The following is a 22,126-nucleotide window of genomic DNA, read 5'->3' as shown; positions in this document are numbered from 1 at the left end:
TCGTTTTCTTCCTCAAAGAGGAACATGGCACCTTTCTTGCAGGATTGCTCTAAACATTCAACAAGATCCCATTTGGAGAACATGTAACAGTGTGTCTGAGAAAGAGTAACATTAACTCTTAGATCCCTCTTCTCTCCCCAGAAGAGAATATAGCTTGATTTGGGTTAATAGAATCTCCTATTGTAGAGAATGATCATAATCTTCACCACCGGGCTTATGAGTAGGGGAAGAAAAAGAAATATTTTATTTATTCTTGAAAATAAACCAAAGAAGAACGAATTGTTCACAAGTATTAACGCTTTTAGACAAGTTGTGTTTACGTGTTGAAAAGTGGGATCTCAGCTTTTCATATCTCCACCCCTTTCTGTCTGTCTCAAAATCCCAAGTATGCCTTGCCTTGGGAAAATCCTGAAAGGGGAGGTCAAATTTCTGATTCTTCCACAGAAACTTCTGATTCTTCTTTTGATTGGTGCTTTCTGAATCAGGATTATGCAGTTTAAAGTTAGAATTTCAGAGTTGGGAGAGCTATTACAACAGTGTCTTAAATCTCAAGGCACATGAAAATCACCTGAGAAGCTTGATCAAAATGGAGATTTGCAGCGCCAGTCCCAAAAGATCTCATTTGGGAGGTATAAGCTCCCCGTTCCTGCATTTTTTTAGATTATTTTAAAGTTGTTATGCAAATTCCAGTTCGTTTACATACAGTGTCATGTTAGTTTCAGATGTACAATTGAGTACAATTGAGTACGATTCAGCACTTTCACATATCACCCAGTGCTCATCACCACAAGTGCACTCCTTAATCCCCATCACCTATTTAACCACAGCCCACCCACCTCCCCTCTGGTAAACAAATATCCTAAGTATCTCTGATTCAGTTGGCCACACACCCACGTAGACCATCTCCGGCCTTAGGGCTGTCTAATTCAAGGTTCTAACTAGTGCAGGCGTCTTATAGCTTCTGATTCAGCTGAGCTGCCAGGGGAGGCTGTGGATTTTGCGTGAACCGAAGCTTACACAGTTTGGAGTCTGTGTTAAGAAAAGAAACAAACAAACAAAAAAGTTACTTTTGTAAATGTTACCAAAGCATAGGATCATGTGAGCATGTTACCAGGCCTTCTCCCTGGGCCTGGAAAGGGACCCATGGATATGAGGGTCCCCGGACATAAGCTTCCAAGCTTCACAGTACGTTCATTTCTGACTCCCACCATGGCAATCCATCCTTGTTATTGTCCCTATTTTACACAACGAAGAAACTGAGGAATGTAACTTGCTACGGCCAAAGAGCTAGTAAGTGGCAGAGCTTGGATTTGAATCCAGGGCCTGTCTCCAGAGCCTTTGTTCTTTTTACCATGACAACATAATCTCTCTTACAGATAGTTCCTGGTTTCTGAAAACCATACAGAGACAATACTTCGTCTTATTTCTGTTACAGGACCCACAGTTACACTCTTAGTAGACGAAATAAAGGGCTGATGACAACAAATAAATAGATAAAATGATTAGTCGAGTAGTTTTGCATTGTTGATTACTATGGAGTTACTCTCCTTGTGTATTTTTATATTTTAAAATCTAAATTTAAAACACACAATCACTCAGAATATGTATTGAGACATACCTGATAAGTAGTTGATGAAGGCTCTGGGGGATTAAAAGTAAAAGAAGGTACATCTATCACCCTGGAAATTTATAATCTAATGAGCCAAGGGTGTTCATAGAGTGGGTGGTATATCCCAAGGGTGAGATAACCCTGATCTTTACAAACAGCATGAGCAAGTATGTGGAAGGCTTCCACATTTAGAGAGGAGAGAAAGCATAATCCTAACCTCCACAAAAGAATAGCTACATTAAACCAAAACAAAACAAAATTAAAAAAAAAAAACAAACAACAAAAGAGACAGCTAATTGTTTAGTCCAATATTCTGTTAGCAACACGCCCCTCCCTTTTAGCTGCTTAGAATAAAGATGACTTTGCCGTGAACAGCGGGCACATGACTAAGTTCTGCCTGATGAGATCGAAACAGAAGTGTTATGTGAGAACTTCCAGAAAACCTTCTTAAAAGACAGCTGACTGCTCCCTTTGTTCCTTTCTCTTCCCCTTTCTCCTTTCTGCTGGCTCCAGTGTGGATTTATGGCTGGAATTTGAGCAGCCACTGTGGTCCATGAGGCAGTGTACTAAAGTTTGCAAAGCGTCAGGATACGTAGGAGTCATAGTGACCATGAAGCTGCTCTATCAGGCTTGAACTGTTTATTTCCAGATTATGTTCACCAGAGAGAGAGAGAGACCACTATTTATTTAAGAAATGTTTATTTGGGGTTTCTGTCATTTACAGCTGAATTTAATCCTAACTTATAAAAACGTGTACCATGAATGCTAACCCCAACTGTCATTGTGTCAAGAAGATTTTAATTGTATCAAGTAGGTATAACTAACACTCTACAACTACACTTTAAATAAAAAAAACCCAAATGCATCATTATTATGCATCCAAATAAAATAAACACTTACAAACTCTCACTCTGGGTGAAAATATGATCATTTCAATCATTCCATGTTAGTCAAATTAGCATTAAATCTTTTTCTTTGGTAGTGTGTTCAGATGATTTGCATACACAGCTTCTTCCAAATTAGGTCCCTGTAGTGGATATTTATTGTATTAAAGGTAGTTAATAAAATTAATTCTACCAATGCTAGAATTTCTAGCAAAAAAAAAAAAGAGAATATATTTTATATATAGTACCTTTCTGGTGATGCTCAAAAAATATGATGCAGAAGATTCCGTATATGATCTGAGCATATCAGGCATTCAGTGTTTGTTGAATGAATAATTTGATAAATAAATACTGTTCTACAAATAGCACCATTGGTGGCTATGATGCAAATGAAAGCATCTGAGATATAGAGGAAGTTGGTGGAAAGTGAAACAAATCATTTTCATGGGATAAGAGGAAATGTGTAGATGGTAGGAGCAGATGTTTGATCATTGGAGCAGGATCAACAATGCAATGCTTGGAGAACCAATAGTACTTATGAGAAATCAGCCATATTGTAAAATAATCACTTTTAGAGGGATTAATAATTAATTAAACTAACAAAGCATGATATTTCAGAAAAGAGAAAGTCGATTTCTTCCAAATTAATTGATTAATTCAAGGATCAGAGAAAGAATCAATTGTTCAATAATGATTTGTTGAAATCCTGTTAAGTGATCAACACTGGGAGATGACATATACTCTAAATGTGCCTCAATGCTATGTCTATTACTTGTAATTTTAATGCTAGCAATTCACAGTCAAACATGCTCTGTATTTTCCCCAATTGACCGCATTTTTTGTTTGTCTCATACATATCATAGTTATAGAGGTGGAAGAGATCTTGAAGAGTGTTTCACTAATATTTAGGCCAAATTTTGCTAAATGCAATTTTTTACCTGCAGGGCATTTTTTTTTTTTTAATCATAAACAGGCTTGATATAATCTTTTTAAAAAGTAGGCTAGGGGCACCTGGGTGGCTCAGTCGTTGATGTGTCTGACTTCAGCTCAGGTCATGATCTCATGATCTGTGAATTCAAGCCCAGCTTCAGGCTCTGTGCTGGCAGCTCAGAGCCTGGAGCCTGCTTCGGCTTCTGTGTCTCCTTCTCTCTCTGTCCCTCCCCCATTCACATTCTATTTATCTCTTTCTCTCTCTCTCTCTCTCTCTCAAAAATAAATAAACATTAAAAGAGGGGGGGGGCACCTGGGTGGCTCAGTCGGTTTGAGCGTCCAACTTGGCTCAGGTCATGATCTTGCGGTCCATGAGTTCAAGCCCCACATCGGGCTCTGCACTGACAGCTCAGAGCCTGGAGCCTGCTTCGGATTCTGTGTCTCCCTCTCTCTCTGTCCCTCTCCCACTTGCACTCTGTCTCTCTCTCTCAAAAATAAATAAATGTTAAAAAATTTAAAAATAAAAAAGTAGGCTATCCATGATAATGATGTATAAATAGCATGACTATGTTATATATATTTAATGTGGCTTCCCATAGTACTATATGCTTTTCTGTTGTCTATGCATTTTCATGTTGTTTGTATAGAACTGCTACATCCATTCTATAAACACTTTAAAGTTTGGTTGCTATTTTTTCATCACTCAGCTCACTAGGGAATATGGTATTTCCTTAAGAAAACTTTCCCTGGTTACTCAGACCAGATCAGATCCCCTGCTATGCACCCTATACTTCTAGAAATACACTTACCATAAGTGTAATGAGTTAAAAATGTAATTTGTATTTAATATCTAGCTCTTCAACTGCAATATAAGAGCAAAGAATGTTCACTCCAGTGTTCCCAGCATAGTACCTTGCACAAAGTATGGGCACCCAGCATAATGCCTGGCCCATACAAAGTGCCCAATAAATGATTGCATGCATGAATGAACACAACGGGTAGTCATTGAGAACCTACTTTGTGCTTCCCACAACTGTGCAAATTATTTAATAGCAGGAGTTTGATTTGGGGCCCTTTTTTCTTGGCCAACCTACTACTTTGCTTCATCTGAGATTGCTGATTTCATACTCAAGCCCCTTAAGAATAATTCTCCTTTGTTCCTTCAATTAGTATCTGTTTTCACATGCTATGTGTGAAGCTGAATTTATCTTTGGAATCTTCCACTTACTGATAATTTGCTAATTGTATAATTTTTAATGACTTGAATTGTGGGGCTCCTTGGTTGGCTCAGTTGGTTAAGCATCCGACTTTGGCTCAGGTCATGATTTCACGGTTCATGGGTTTGAGCCCTGTGCCCGTATCTGTGTTGACAGCTGGGAGACTGGAGCCTGCTTGGGATCCTGTGTCTCCCTCTCTCTCTGCCCCTCCCCCACGCTTGCTCTGTCTCCCACTCTCTCAATAATAAAATAAACATTCAAAAACAATAATAAATAAATAAAGTATTTCAATTGCAAAGTGCCCTTAAAGACTATACAGTCCAAAATATTTTGTAATAAAATATTTCCTTCACTTAACATAGCTGAAAATTAGTTGTCTGGCACTCTTCGAACACTTTTAATCACGCTCAGGAAACACACTTCTTTGCAAGGAAGCACAACCCCTTGTTGTACCTCTCAAATCATTGGAAACTTCTTTATGTTGTTTGGAGCTCTTCCATGCTATAAAATCTCCAGGGGGTGCTGTTGTTATACTCTAAACAAAACCCTTAACTTTTGGATGACGGGCCTCTCCATATGGAAAGATAGCTCTTATGTCTTCTCAAATAAATGTAAACACCATGTCTCCTCCACCTGTGTGCCACTCAAGTTTCTCCCAGATGTTTTGCCTTTCTCATTTATATTTCATTCACATATTTATATTTTAACTCTTCAAAAATGAGTATATAGTATTCCCCAGGTGAACAATTTGGCGCTTTGGACAATGGGGATTTTGCCTTAGGTAAGGATTCCTTCCTAAGGATCACAGGATTCAATAGTAACTCACTGGCAGTTTGTCCTACGATCACAGGGCATGATACAAGGACTTGTTTTGTAAGGTAAACTGTGCCCAATGCCACAGGAAAATGAATAGTCCAATCACTGGCAGAGGCACAGTTATATTTTATCAATTTATTTCTGTTCAAAAATGTCAATGATAATGAACCCATCAACCATCGCTTTGGACTGATCTACGTATCTTCTCTACTTTGACAGGCTGATGATACGAAGGAATGAAATTGTTTATGCTACAGAATTTTAAAGAAATGATCAACAAATTTATTCAAACAATGTCTGCCAGAAAAATACATTCATGTTGTAAGAGAAATAATATAGACTGCGAAAGAGAGTATTGATATCCTCTGCTTCATTCTGAGTATCAAATACGATGGCATTTATTTCAGCATGCCTCAGTCTGGATGCTTAATTCTGTTCTTAGACAGTAAGATCTATTCCTCTTTCTAACAATTCTCATACTCCATAGTGGGTATTATGTGAGCCATTCTGATGTTTTAGAATTTTTGAAAATTGTAACACTTTTGCAAAACACAGAATATAGCATATCCAGAAGGAAAACTTAGAAGGAATATGTAGAAATGGGAAAATATGTCCAAGAACACCATAGGAGTGAGGTTTCCGATTGGTATCGTCCTAATTTATTGTCTACAATATTGTTACATAAATATTTTTTGAAAAGATGGTATAAATAAACCAAGCATTGTTGAAATATACACTTAATTTTTTTCCAATTATTCAATCTACAATATGCATTATATGTAGGAAACATGCCAGCCTATCAAGCTGCCAGAGGTTTAAAACACATCCTGTCAGGCTTCGTTGAGGAGGTTGCATTAGAAATGAAATATGTAAGATGTAGAAAGCCATACTGTTAGACACGGATTTACCACTACTCAGATTTTCTCCTTAATATTGTCAACAATTTAGATCCACAATGTACATTTTCCCCAAGTATCCTAGAAATTACTTTAGTTATAGAAGATGGCTGATTGGGGAGGACATTTCACCTTTCTCTCTTTTTTAGTTCTCCAATTGACGTTAAGTCTAGTTTGGATTTTCCTTCCAAAACTGTCTCAGATCTCCTAATGACCTTTTATTTTGCTTGAATACAGCAGCATGGAAGTCTTTACTATTCTGGAAGTTTTGGCAAAGATAATTGGATATATTAACACAGTACAGGGAGGGGAAAAAGCATCTTCCAACTCACTAGTCCAAACAACAACAGCAGTTCAACTGAGATACTTCCTTTAAAATAAGCAAAATTGCCATCTCCCCCTCCTTTGGTGTTTACTCTGACTCCAAGGAGAGAGGAACAGGAATGAAAGGAGTCCGTTGCGGTGCCTGCTGACTCAGACTGGTTTTCCCACCGCTGCTAAAAAGGCAGAGCAGGCTACATAATTGAGAAAGCTTAATGGTTGGCCATGGCTTTGACACAGACACTTGGGCTTAAGCACTTTTTCATGCCCCGGTAAGTAAATTGTTAATGGACAGATAACACCATCTTAATCTCTGACACTACTTCATGGAAAAACCATACACCCAGTCCCAGGGAAGGAGAATTTTAAAATAATAGTACACGAGGTTAAAAAGTTTAAAGCCAGTGGACTGCCTATCTGGCTTTGGGTTTAGCATTAACCTTCAGATAGGAATGAGTATTTGCGTAAGTTTACCCTTTTAGAGGCATGAGCTATTAAAGGGTGGATAGGCAGAAAACTAAAGGTCTTTGTGCATGTGTGAAATATCGCAAGTATCACAAGATTAGATGAAATGCCAGACTAGCCTTTGCTGTCACCACAAGGGGGACACCTTCTGTGTGCAGAAATAAATAGACTGAAAGAAAGTGAAGGCTTTTTTGTCCATATTCCTCCTCTGTCACTCCCCCAAGTTCACTGAGAAAGCTGGTGAAAGACTATAAATGCCTGGGAACTTCCATGAGATAGACTTTAGGAGATTTGGGTCCATTAATATGCTCTTAGGGTTGACTGTTGCCATCTCATTTCATAGATGTGCAGGCAAATTCTCTTGAAACGCGATTCGTAAACTGCTTACTCTCCAGTTTTTTGTTCCTTCTGTGTGTGTTTTTTGTTTTGCCTTTTTTTTTTTTTTTGATCCTGCCCAGCACGTGGAAAGAATAAGCATGTTCCCTTTTAGTTGTCAAAAGGGAAGTCTCAGATGACAGTGTACTTTTCAACAAAACCAACTGCTTTTCTTTTTAAGTAATGTGACCAAAGGGGGTAGGGGGAGGCAAAGAAATCCAAACCTTTCCCATGGCTTACTCACGCATTAATCTCCTTATTCATAGTTTGTTTTCCTCCTAACCAAAAGGTGACTCGACTTCACAGGAATTCTCCCCTTGTGCCATTTTAGTATTAAGCATCATTTTATTTCTTTACTTAACTGAGACTTTACAGGACTGTGCTCACGTCTTAGCATTATTAAGACCTTCAAGAGGAGCTACTCATTGTAATATTTCAGGGAGAACAGAGAGGGGATACACAGTGTTCTCTGACTGAGCCTTCCAACTGCCCTGAGGTAGATTGCAATGGTGTGTGAGACTATGGCCCTGTGACAGCAAAAAGAATGGTAGGCTTAGACGTGGAAGATCTGTGCCAGAATCCCACAAGATAGCCTTAATTGTGGAAATAATAATGCTCTAGTGATAACAACTCTTGTTGATTGAGTGCTGACTCTGTGTCAGGCATAACACCGAGTGCCTAACAAACATCTCATGAAGGTGTTGCATCAACCCAGGGACATTATCAGGATCCCTGTTTTACAGATAGGACAGTGAAGCTAAGGTGACACATTGCTGGTCATCTATAGCAGAAACAGAATTCAAAATCAGGTCTCCCTGCTCAGCTTCACCATCTGTAAAACCAAGGTATAATTTCCCTCATACTTTGCTGTGCTTAAATGGGAGGGCCTGGGCCTTGTACATCAAAAAGAAATACACACACACACACACACACACACACACACACACATATATATATATGGCATAGCATTTGTGTTAAGGACCACATGACATATGGACTTGATGAAGAACTGAAAATGGACTCCTCATAAGGTGGGGTACAAGGCAGAGGAAAGTAGGAAGAACTTTCCTTCCCAGGGTCATGGTACTATGTCGTGTCACCAACCTAAAAGTCTCTTCTTGTTTTTCTGATGTTCAGCATTCCTCCCAGGAGATGCCAGAGAAGCTTTTATTTTTTATTTTTTTTTACTCTGGTGGTAAGGGGACTGTGGCATATTGCTGGAAAGGGAAGTGGGCTGGAGACTCAGTTTTACTTTGGGTTTAGAACATTTCAGTTGGAGAGAGAGGGTAGAAGGCTGGAGAGCCAAAGAGCAGGCAGACTTTGTCCTTTCCCCTGAGACAGATGCAGCATTTAACTCTCAGGCTCCCGCTCTGACAAGAGCCATTAAATGGCGTCCTCATAACCTTCTTCTGTGCGGTTGGTCTCTGAGCAGGAAAAGGATCAGGTCCCTTGGCAGAACTCTCCCATAGGAACAATCTCAAAACTTTAGCCAATCAAACAGTTTTCTAAGTCCCCAAGGAGCCAATACAGCGTCGCCTTATTAAAAAGCCAGTCCTCAGATTTTTATAGCCCAAGGTGAAATGAGGGAACTCACTCACCTTCACACAGTGATACACTTCTCACAAAATTTATTTGTTATAGTTAAATACACATAACATAAAACTTACTATCTTAACCATTTTCAAGTGCATAGTTCCATGGTATTCAAGATATTCATTTTACTGTGTAACCAGCACTGCCACCTATCTCCAGAATTTATTTTGCAACAGCACAGGTGAAGCTGGAGAACACTATACTAAGTGAAACAAGCAAGACATAGAATGACAAATGCTATATGATCTCCCTTACATGTGGAGTAAAAAACAACCAAACACAACACAACACAAAACAAAACTCCAAAACCCGAACTCTTAGCAAAAGACATCAGACCTGTGACTCTGAGGCAGAGGGTGGGGGTAGAGGGGAACTGGAGGAAGGTGGTCAACGGGTACAAACTTCCAGCTAAAAGACGAGTAAGTCCCGGGATGTAATGTACGACGTGGTGACTACAGCTAACACTGCTGTCTGGTATATAGGAGAATTAAGAGAGTCAAATCCTGAGAATTCTCATCACAAGGAGAATTTTTTTCTTCTGTGTTCTTTCTTTCTTTTCACTGTATTGGTATGAGATGATGGATGTTACCTGAACCTACTGTGCTAATCATTTCACAATGTATGTAATTCAAGCCATCATGGTTCACATCTTAAATTACACAGTGATGTATGCCAATTGTTTCTCAATAAAACTGGGAGAGAAGAGCCGGATTCATAGTAACATAGAGTATAAAGGCAGTTACCAGAAACTGGGGAGAGAAGGAAGGGGGGTGTTTAAAAAAGGGATAAAAAGAAAGAAAGAAAGAAAGAAAGAAAGAAAGAAAGAAAGAAAGAAAGAGAGAGAAAGAAAGAAAGAAGAAAGAAAGAGAGAGAGAGAGAGAGAGAAAGAAAGAAAGAAGAAAGAAAGAGAGAGAGAGAGAGAAAGAAAGAAAGAAAGAAAGAAAGAAAGAAAGAAAGAAAGAAGAAAGAAAGAAAGAAAGAAAGAAAGGTGGTTGCCAGGGGTGGAGGAAGGGAGGAGTGATGATACACTTCTAACATTTTACATGGTGCCGTTAAATCTGTGTTAAAAACAAACACACACAAAAATATTTTTCCCTTACCTACCGAGACACATTCATGAGAACTTTGATGGCATTAAGTACGTACAAGTTGTTGTTGTTTCCACCAAGAAACTGGTGAAAGTGTGTGGATATTTTACTTCCACCAGGGAAAAATATGCATCATTTAAATATCATCAATCACTTGGAAGGGGCAACCATGTATTTATGAGGGCAGAGGCAATGTGCCTGCCTTTAAAACACGTGGCTTATTGGAAAACATGGAGAGATGGGTTTTTGTTAGTGTTTTAACCTTTGAGGATTGATGTGGATTCTAAACAGAAACTTCAGTATTTTGGAAGGCAACAAGCACAGATTAGTTTTGTTGTGAAGTTTTCAGATCTTTATTCCTTTCATATCCTCTGTTTTTTCTGAAGCTTCCACTCACATATGGAATGCATAATGTTAGGCTTCTTCTTATAAATATGAATATATTAATTCATTCAAGACTGATTAGAACCTCCCAGATACCTAGCATCTCAGCAAGTGTTGAGGACGCAAAGATGAGTATCTTCTAGGTACTTAATGAATCTTCATTACGGAAAGTTTTAAGTACACACTGAAGGTGCAAAGTTGAAGGTAATGCGGTAATATTTTGAGTTGATTTGTGGGGAGCAAGATGGAGTCAATTCACAATTGCCTACTCCAATAGCCAGGGATGTCCAAGGATAAAACTCAAAATGTAAGATGTCCAACGTCAATCTGACAAAGATATTGAACACAGGGTATCAATAACATCAGTGAAAAAGAAGCAAAAAGTATAACACATGGTAAAGCTTTCTGATGGCTGACATCTAGTTGGAACAAATGGGCAAAGATGCTAATCATGTTATAGAGAAACATGTGTTATACTAGACAAAGATAAAGATATCTACAAATCAGTAACACTGAAGAATTGGTAAGCAATGTTTTCTCCAATCTGGATTTAAAAACCGTGCCATTTGGGGCGCCTGGGTGGCTCAGTCGGTTGGGCGTCCGACTTTGGCCTACGTCATGATCTCACGGTTGATGGGTTTGAGCCCCGCATGGGGCTCTATGCTGACAGCTCAGAGTCTGGAGCCTGCTTTGAATTCTGTGTCTCCCTCTCTCTGCCCCTTCCCTACTCATGCTCTGTCTCTCTCTCTGTCTCTCAAAAATAAATAAACATTGAAAAAAAAATTTTTAAAGAAAAACAAAAATAAAGAAAAAGAAAAAAAAAAAGAAAACCCTGCCATTCACTATACTTCTACTATAGTTATACTTCTTCATATAAGAATGTGAACATGACAAGCCTGATGTTAAAATACAGAATTTCTATTTTGAAGTTTTAAGGCCAAAAGACAAACCAACACCAAAGAGATTCTTTCCAGATAAAAAAGGATATTTCATAACATTATCTGTGTTTCTCCTGTGAATACAATTTGACAGTTGTGAGGGACCTTTGGTAAACGTCCAAGTCAGGCTCTTATTTTATGATCAGAGAAGCTTCGATCCAGAAAATGAAAATAAATTTACTGAGATCACAGAACTGGGGCATTGGAAAACCAGGCCTAGACCCCAGTTCTCCCTCCATCATAATCCAGCAATCTTTCCCATATTATTTATGCCAACGGACAATCAATCGGTAGTTATGTTCTGTCTTTGTGATGGAGTTTCCTCCTCTTCATTTTCTCTGTCCCAAGTTGGTTAATACACTTGATACTTATTCCCTTTTTGCAGCTCTGAGAAACTTCAGATCAGACCTGATCCACCCAAAAGTGTGTGCCTTCTCCCCTCTGCAGGCCTCTGCAATCACTACAATCAAATAGTTGAATCATTTGGCCCAAATTCGAATAACGGGCCTGACAGGTCTGGCTGTCCCACTGCCTTTTGGTGACTCATCCATTTAACTTGTAATTTCTTTCAGGTACCTGGACATTTTTTGTCCTCAATCCAACAGCTTTTCTGAAACACATTTTTACTGCAAACGCTAAAAATAAGCTCCAGCTTCCAAAGAGGAAGCACAAGTGTGAGAAATTGGTTTTGAGACTAAATAAATTACAATCATGTAAAACCAAATGGGACCTGGAGATTATTTAGTTCCACCTTTCCTTTGGCTGATGTTCAGAAGAGTTCATGTCATTCATTCCTGAGTGTAATTCGTGTCAGCCATTAGCGGAACTGGGATCCAGAAGTAAGTGCTTCTGTCTTTCTGTCTGATGATCTTAGTTGTATTTTCGGAGGAAAATATTGGGAGGGGGGAGGAAAGCAAATTCTGTGTCATGTGTCATGTTTTTAAGACTTCTCACCTATTATTTCATTTGCTCACACCCCCTCAAATGCAGTGTAATCATTGTTATTATCATTCATTTACAAATGACACCTGAAGCTACAATTGAAATGAGAAGTCACAGCACTGGGAGATGAATTTTGATGCTGGATATATCAGCTTTGTACTTTGTTTACTTTGAACAGAAACACTATGATAAATAAAGTTGAAAAGTTATGTATCATCTGATACACAATTTTATGATTGTTCACAGACATGATTTCTTCTGTGTTCACGATAACAAAACCTGCCGTTTTGAATGATGATTCTCCAGATCATAAGATATGGTAGAAAGAGCATAGATTTTAGTGTCAGGTAGACGTACATTCAAATTCGAGCTTGTCCCACTTCCAGTGTAGTAGCTCAACAAATGGTGGTCATAATCCTTTTTATTATTATCCTATGTCTGAAAGTAAACCATCTTCCCTTTGGCGGGGGGGGGGGGGCGGTGGTGGTGGTTTGTTTCGATTGTTTGTTTTGTCCTTTCAATTCCATATAAATGAAATCATATGGTATTTGTCTTCCACTCTCTGATTTGTTTCACTAAACATAATATCCTCATGGACTATCCATGTTGTTGCAAGTGACAAACCACCTTTTGAGGAACAACATATCCTATATTAAATGTGCAGGACAAAAGAGAAGCGTCCAAGTCAGGACGTGCTCTTAAAGCATCTTTTTATTTCTTTTCCATTTATGCCTTAATTGTCACCAGATGACAAGGACCGGGGCAATTTATGTAAAAATGAAAAGCCATACCAAGAACGAAGGCTGGGTTTGGGAGCAAATCACGGATGTATCAGTTAGTGAGCAAAAAACCAACATGTACATATGAAAGCCTTCCTACATTTCTCCATTGTCGCACACACTTTTGACCATGAACTTTACAGCAAGAAGGCATGCCAGTGGTTATGAAGGCCAAACTTCTTCATCCCACAGAGAAAACAGGTCTGGAAAAGATTAGTGACTTGCTAACTATTCACTTTGTAACAGAATGGGATCGTGAAGACAGGATTTAGGATTTTGAGTGTAGTAGTTTTGCTCCTAGTTTCCAAGCATCGAAATTCATGCCTGTTTAACAATTTACCTCCTCCTGTGGTAGAGTTAGTATTTTTCAAAGAGGACTGTCAGTAATTACTCAGTTGTTAAATGCCAGAAACCATTTGGTTCTCGAGTGGTATCATTTATCCTTTAAAAAAAAAATAAAGCAGACCCATTCAGTGGCTACATTCAGGTACCTACACCTTACTCATTATCATTTTTTCCTCACTGGCAAGAAATACTTTGGCTCTAATAAATGGAACAATACAAAACTGAAGTCAAGTTTTAGATGCTATCTAAGTTTTTAGATGTTATCTAAATGAGATATCCACATTGGCTTAAATAAACAGATTATTTGATGAGGTATCCTTGGCATATCTAATTGTGTACATTGGTAAACTGAGTTAAGTTTCCAGATCCAAATGGAGGCACTACTCAAATGGTATCTGGTGTCGTCAGATTAAAATCCATTTCTAAAAGTATTACCCAAAAGGATTGCAGACCTATGTAAAGATAGAAAATACCACTGTATGGCAAGTACTTCAAACAGTTGGATCAAGATCTGGATAATGTTGCTAAAAATGCTAATGGAAGCTTCTCACTATCACCATGTGTTATTTTTGCCCTCATAACCAGATAAACCTGTGCTTGATTTTTAAAGTTATTCTCAGAATATTTCTGGTATTGGAATATAAAATCATGAAAAAGAATATTCATCTAAAAAAGAAAGATTTCAATTACCCTCTCTTCCGTGTAAGTTCTCTCATTTTGAAGCTGGGCTAGCTTCTGAGGTTGGTGAGTCTGGAGAGCCTCAGAATAAATAGACCACAGTTTGAAGTTAATCAACCACCAAAGGCCACACATCCTTCAACATGTGAATCAGTAGTGTTCCAAGAATCTGTTTATCAGTTAGTCAGGTGGACCTTAGGATGTAAAGAGCCAGTCGGATTCTTAGAATTAACAGTTTGGAGGTAAATGAGGAAGGACAGGCCTCCTGCTTGGGCACGTGGAAGACAAAAGACACATGATTCCTTAGCGAACATTTTCTTCTAGTTCTCCATCCAATGAGAATTATTCATTTCATTATTCACTAAGCATTTGTCGACTACACCCACTGTATGTTAGACACTGTGCCAAGCCTTTCACATACAAAGATGAATAAGATAAGTACATGCCCCCAAGTTGCTTAGAGTCTAATGAGGAGGCCGAAAAACACATTGACAATACTAAGTGTGATCATGGAGATCTATGCAGGGTGCGGTGGGAGCACAATGGAAGAAAAAAAATCAGAATAGGATAATGGGGGTGGGGCATTACAGAGAGAAGCGTTCTTGTTTTGAGTCTTAAAGCAAGGGCAGGGTTTGTTAAGTGAAAAGAGAAACAAACACTGAAGAAAGAAGGTAATGAACACGTAAGAAAATGGAGATCAGAGCCACTTTTGACTGTTTCAGTGAATCGTGAATAGTTTGGTAAAGCTGGGACAAAGAAAGTTTACTGGGTGATAGAGAAGAACAAGCTTAGAGACATAGGCAGGCCTACGATTTCAAGAGTCCTTGGTACTAACCTAATAAATTTGGATTTTATCCTGGAAGTTATAGGGATTCATTGAAAGGTTTTACATATAAGTATGCCTGATTGAAATTGTGTTTTAGCAAGATCATTTTGGCAACTAAGTGGAGCATAGTGGGAGGGGCCAGGCTGGAGGAAGGGCATCTCATAGCATGTTACTGAAATAACTCATGTAATAGCTATAAAAGGCAGTGGTGATAGATATAAGAGACATTCAAGAGATAGGAACTATAGAATTTGAGGGCTTATTTGTTGCAGTAGGGAGACAGTCAGTCAAGGAAAGGAGTCTAAGCTGACTTTTTGGTTTAAGGTTAATCAAAGAGTTAGATAAACCAGAAAGATCAGTCAGGTGGATAGTAAAAATGATAAGTTTAATTCTGAAAATATAAAACATGAGTCAAGGGATCTGCAGACATGGGTTGAATAGACAGTTGGATGTATGGATAGGAAGGTGGACAGTAGGCATTAGTAATGAGAAACTAGAGTCAAAGGTAAAAGTGATGGTAAGATAGCACCTCGTTGTTCCAAATTTGTTCGTATGCTTTGTTTAAGTAAATTACATACCAATGTATGAAAATTTTTCAAAAGATAACCTTGAACCAATCAATAGTCTGAGGAATTCTGGAGATTGGAAGAGGGGCCATAAAATTGCTAATAAGCAGGAATTTGATAGAGATAGGTCTCAAGGTCCTGTGCATGGAGCCCTTTAAATTACCTGCAACACACTTGTTGGCTGAGTTGTAGCTTTCAATCCCCTAAACACAGCAACAAAATAAATTAAAAATGGGAAGAGGGGAGCCTGGGTGGCTCAATCAGTTGAGTGTCAGACTCCCGATTTTGGCTCAGGTCGTGATCTCACAGTGGTGAGAGCAAGCCCCGAATCAGGTTTCGCATTGGGTATGGAGCCTGCTTGAGATTTTTCTCCCTCTCCCTCTGCCCCCTCCCCGGGGCATTCTCTCTTTCTCTCTCTCTCTCTCTCTCTCTCTCTCTCTCTCTCTCTCAAAAAAAAAAAAAAAAAAAAGAAAGAAAGAATCTAGTGCACATTCAAAGAAGAGCTTTAGGCATTATACTGAGGTGGAATTCTCACACATGTCATAAGAGGACCCACTGAAGAAACTGGAGCCATAGAGAAAGTTTGAGGGAAATGTAGTAACTGCTCTTCTTCAGAAACTTCAAGGGATGTCAGTCAGAATAGGAATTGTGTTTTGTAAGATTATAAGGACTAGAAGTAACATTAGTAGGTACAAGTAGTTATCTTTCTTTATTAGTATCTGCTATGTACTTGCCCATAGTGAGTGGATAATAAGATCGACTCTGAAGCCAGATTTGTCCAGGTCTATTATTATTAGCTGTGTGACCTTGGGAAGATTTCATTAGTCCCTCCCTGTCTCATTTTCCTCATCAGAAAACGAGGATGACAGTAGGATCCAGCTCATGAGCTTATTGTCAGGATTTCATGAGTTAATGCATGTAAACACACTGAGAAAAGTGCTTGGCATGTAGAAATTGCTTTATGTGTTAGCTACCATTGTTATTAGTAGCTATAGAAATATAAAGGGCATTTGCCCTCCACCCCCATGGAAATGCTAAGTAGAAAAAGAGATTTAGAGAGGTACTCTTTAAGCAACTTTTTAAAATTTATGAATTATTTGTAAGGCAGTGTCTGCAAGTTAAAAATAACTCCACACACTTGCTTACTTTAGAAAACTGACATTTTAAAATAATGTTGCCAGTTTTCATAAATCTCCTCCAGTTCTAGGTGCTTTGATTAGCAAGTACTCTCTTTTGACATGCATGCAGTCGTTGGAAGGACATGGAATCAATCTATGCTCTTCATTTTTGAAAATTGATCTGTAATTGAATCAGAGACACATGGAGGCAAAGACCTTTCAAGAGATCACCCAGTAAAACACCCAATAAGATAGGGAAAACACTCAGGAAGAGAAGTGTTCCTTTAAGCCCTTCACTGGATGTATGGGCATTTGTCACCTTTGAGTTTGTTTTTCATCATGCCCTTTGGGTGCTGTCTCTTGACCACCTAGCAGCAATTTCAATTTTGTGGCCCCATCGCCTACAGCATACAGGTGGACCTGACCGAATCTTAATAATAAGAATATATCATCCATGGGAGCTCTAGTAGTTTCGGCTTTCCTCATGTCATAGTAGCATCCCCACTGGGACTCTGTGCTGAGAAATTTTCCTCTGTAGAGACTGCTGGTCTGAGGGGTCCTGGGCCCTCTGACCTATGGTTCCAGCCAGGACAAGGTGTGGTCTCAGTTTCTTCGTGTTGCTAAGACTTTATCTTTGGTGAGTGACTTCCCGTTTATTTTGAGAAAAACACTTAAGCCTTGGGCCTTTTGGTTAGGCAAATTGTAAAGATGTGTCTAATATCCTATTTTAAAATAAAAAGGTTTAAGAGGCATCTGAGTGGCTCAGTGGGTTAAACATCTGACTCTTGATTTCAGCTCAGGTCACGATCTCACAGTTTGTGAGTTCAAACCCCACACAGGGCTCTGCACTGACAGCACAGAGGCTGCTTGGGATTCTCTCTCTCCTTCTGTCTCTGCCCCTCCCCTGCTAATCATGCTCACGTTCTCTCTCTCTCACTCTCTAAATAAATAAATAAGCTAAAATAAAATAAAATAAAATAAAATAAAATAGTTTAAAACAGTGAGAGAGAGAGAGAGAGAGAGAGAGAGAATCTTTAATCCCCCTATGGATGCTGTGAGTGGCACAGGTTTTGATGATACAACCAGGGCATCAAAGTATCAAAGGAAATTTTTCTATCTTCCCACTCTTTACCCTAAACCAAGCTCTTTTAGTTTTAGGTTTAGTCTTTACCCTAAACCAAGCTCTTTACCATGAAGCAGCAAAGATGGCCTTCATGACCTTTACACATTATCCTAATACAGTCATATAGATTATTGAAGGGAAAAATGAGCTTTGGGACATATATTCTCTATATTATTTATTTTGTCTGTGTTCCAAAGACAGCATGGGCCTAAATTTTGGCTTTGGGACCCAGGGATTGAACTTAAGCTAAGTATATAGTATTACTTAAATGTAGTTTCTTAATCATGAAAAGTTTGGGGTCTGGTTTTTAGTGTACGGTATTTTTGTTTTTGTTTGTCAACACTCTGAGTTGCTCAGGAAGTCATGTGATTTAATTTAATGGGTTATTATGGTATTTTTAACATGGTTAAAAAATGTAAACTATTAGGATGTATAGATTTATGGGGCCTGCAGAGGCCCCATTTTTTGTCTCTAATCTTATTTGCTTTCCCTTTCCCCTACCTGCATCACAGTAGAAATTTATCTTTTAAGGCAAAAGAATATTTAAATTAATAGTAGCAAAATCATCTCCAGGGAAACAATAAGAAATGATCTTGCCTATGTGATAGAATAAAAATAGAGTGGTAGAACGTGGATTTGACCTCTATTCCTCTGCACAAGCATGATAAAAAGAGGAAAAAAGTTTTCATTACATGCTCTGTGCAAAATCAATCAATCAATCAATCAATAATAAGTGGCCAACTTGTGTATAATTTGTATTGCCATAATTAAAATATGTTTCATTATAATTTTCATAAAACTAATATATAATTGTGCAATGTTACATGCTGAATTCCTGAAGGTCCCGTGTTCATAAGCCTGATCTAAATGCAACTTGAATGCCAAGTGCAGCTCTCATTCTTCATTTTAGGTTTATAAACTGGAATTTAAATGCCATTTAACATGCATGTGAACTGGGTCCCTGAATACAATACTAACTTTCATTTGAATGATTCTTATCTCATTTTTTAATTTGTGTCTAGCTCATCTTTGCTATGTAAGAGTGAAGGATGGGGGGAAGGATATAAAAATTTTGCCGCCTACTTATTGAAACATAATGTGATGAAGAGAGGAGGGAAGAAGATGGAATATAGTCACAAAATAATAATTTATCCTCTAGGTCTGAAAAATGTCCAGTCAACAATTTGGAAATGTTAGTTTATAAAGAACAGTCAATGTTATTTCTTATTCAGGGATATGAAATATTATTTAATGTATACTTGACCTTAATAAATAAAAGTAAATAAATCTTATTTCTTATTACACTTTCTTTTCAGAAGCACTATTTCCAATGGTTAGCTTACTCATTAAACATTAAACTAAATGAACAGTAATCTGAGAAGAATAACATGGCTTGCTTTTTTTATCAGACACTATACTCAATATTTTTTGACATTAATTTTTTCACTCATTAATTTATTTGTTTCCATTTTTAAAAGGCCAGGAAACAATTGTGAGACAGTTAGAACACGGAGGTTAAGCACAGGCTTCAAATCCTGCTTCTTCTGTTTACTTGCTGTGTGACCTTGGGCATATTATGTAACCTTTCTGTGCCTCACTCTTTTTCTGTAAAAAGGCTGCTTATCTTGTAGAGCAATGATCAGAATTAATAAGTTAATATATGCGACTTGCTTGGAAGCATGCTTGGAAAATAATAGAGCGCAACACATGCCAAGGTAGTTACTAGAGAATTTGCCCAGCATGGCGATAAGATGCATAATTGGTAGTTAATAGATTTGTCTGAATCTAGAATTTGGAGATTCAACCAAAACCAAAACAAAAACCAAACCTTTTTATGTCATTGTATGTATTGTATCCATATGGGTAAAACAGTGGTAAAATTAGTTGAAATTTAGAAATAGTTTGTTAAAATTATATTTCTTTAAATGAAATTCAAGAATAGCTTGCAATCAATAATGTCATTTCATAAATGATCACATCTTATCTCTCAGGGGGTAAACTGCTGGGCAGACTGAAGGCCTAGACTGATAATTACTATTATAAATTATTACTGATCAGAATGTAATACATTACTCTTCATAGAGCAACTATTCAATGAAGTCTTCTATTTCTACCTAAAACATACCTTGCTCAGAAAATGATTCAAGAAATGTTAACTGATGCCCTTCTCATTCATGATGATATGAGTTCATTTTTGAAATTGCTTTTTTTTGTATGTCTCTTACTATTCATGAGTGAATGTATATCTGTATTTATTTCTTTATTTTTGATATCTTAAATGACAGTTTCAAGGCTCACCTTCATGGTATAATTTAGAGTAGGAAAGGGATTCAATGTGCACATACTCAACCAATGAAAGAGTATTTAATCAGTGTTTCCCAAAGGCTCAGTTTTAGTGCTGGGTTGATTTTTTTTTTTCAACGTTTATTTATTTTTGGGACAGAGAGAGACAGAGCATGAACGGGGGAGGGGCAGAGAGAGAGGGAGACACAGAATCGGAAACAGGCTCCAGGCTCTGAGCCATCAGCCCAGAGCCCAATGCGGGGCTCGAACTCCCGGACCGCGAGATCGTGACCTGGCTGAAGTCGGACGCTTAACCGACTGCGCCACCCAGGCGCCCCTAGTGCTGGGTTGATTTTAAAAACTGACTTGAAAGGCATTTAAGAATTCATCTATACGCTCCTTGAAATGTGATCACTCTTCTGTGTAATATTCCTAGTTTCAGAGACTTCCTCAAGAGACTGATTTGACTTTAATATTGCTTACAAAGATGGTACCACCATTTACTGGTCACGATGCTAAATACCTTGTGCGCATTCTGCCACTTAATCCCTTCCATGTGGTCATGCTGTTACTATCCAAAATTTATAGTGAAGGAAATGGAGGCCTACAAAGATGATGTTACCTGTCCAAGGTCACACAGCCATGATGTACATTGAAGAGCCAGGATGAAACTCAGATTGTCTGATCCCACCTACCATCAGCAGTCAGAACTCTGATCGTTGCTTCCACCCACTATCTTGAATAATCTTCTTTATCCAAGATCTTTAAGTTGTATTTACTTGCATTTGGCCCAGACTCTTCCCTTGCAGGGTTGGGCAACCCAGTCTTCGTTTCCCACCTTAAATGGAAGGAGTCTCTGGTGGCCCTACATATCCTCATCATATTTTGGCTACCATTAGTTTCTCATTCATGTATTTTGATATGTGACAAACGAATAGATCTCCCGCATAAAATCACTCACTCTTTTCCAGAATTCTTGCCACTTAGAAAGGCAAAAGGCAAAAAAGGCAATGATTTGCCTATTCCTGAGAAAACTGTTGCTATCCAAAATTAACAAGCCCTTTCAAGATGGCTGTCTGATACTTGCTAAAATAGTATAAAATGTCATTTACCGTCTATAATTCAGAACCATAACGTCACATATACATATTTTTTAACGTTTCTATAATTGTGGCTAGCACACATAAATTTCAGGCTAAAGAAGTATGAGAGATATCACATAGATCCATATCAATCCTTTGTATAGAGAAAACTTCTTTTTAAATATGCTGAAACCTGTAAAGAGGATCTCCTTGTCAGCAAAGATTACATCAGTAAAGCTTTCAAAGAAATCATCTCTTTGGGCAAGAGTTCAGTTTTGATCTTCAGCTGTGGTTCTGTTAACTTGCCTGTCGAGATCAATTAAAGTGGTTACCACTTTTTTATTTCAAAAACAAAGTGGTTCTTGATCCTGGTTGTGGCTTTACATTTCGTTGGGTAGATTTAAAAAGTAAACTACCCTTGCCTGGACCCCATGAGCATATGTAGTTCATCTGGAGTGCAGTGCGGACACTACTCCTCCTAAGTGATTCTCAGGTGCAGTTAGAGGTGAGAAGCATGGGAAGAAGTCAGCAAGGTAGGAAAGGCCATTTTCTCCGCAGCAGCACTAAGTCCCACAGCGATCTGTTCCCTTCTCATTACTTTATAAACCTTAAAACTACCTGCAAAATTCTTCGGTCACGGAATTCTTCCAATACCTTGCCGTGACACTTGAAAATATGTAACTTTAAGCTTAAGAAATTGAAAGAAGTGCAGCATGGGCAGATTAGCTCTGATCAGAAAACCAAATTATCTGGGTTCTGGGGAACCCAACGATTAACCATTGGAGAAAGATTAATCCATCGATTAACCATTGGAGAAAGATTAATCCATTGATTAACCTTGGAGAAAGTATATAGCCTCTCTGGTCTT

At 38.3% G+C, this 22,126-nt stretch overlaps 1 protein-coding gene across 4 annotated transcripts in view; it reads right to left on the bottom strand.

Annotated features, from left to right (window-relative positions):
- Nucleotides 1-22,126, bottom strand: part of SLC8A1 (solute carrier family 8 member A1) — a 385,952-nt gene that overhangs the window by 360,309 nt on the left and 3,517 nt on the right. The gene's annotated exons all lie outside the window — the stretch shown is intronic.

The sequence above is a fragment of the Leopardus geoffroyi genome, chromosome A3 (assembly GCF_018350155.1).
Source record: "Leopardus geoffroyi isolate Oge1 chromosome A3, O.geoffroyi_Oge1_pat1.0, whole genome shotgun sequence".
Lineage (NCBI taxonomy): Eukaryota > Metazoa > Chordata > Mammalia > Carnivora > Felidae > Leopardus > Leopardus geoffroyi.
Note: the sequence above shows the minus strand (reverse complement) of the source record. Positions and strands in the feature narration are given on the sequence as shown.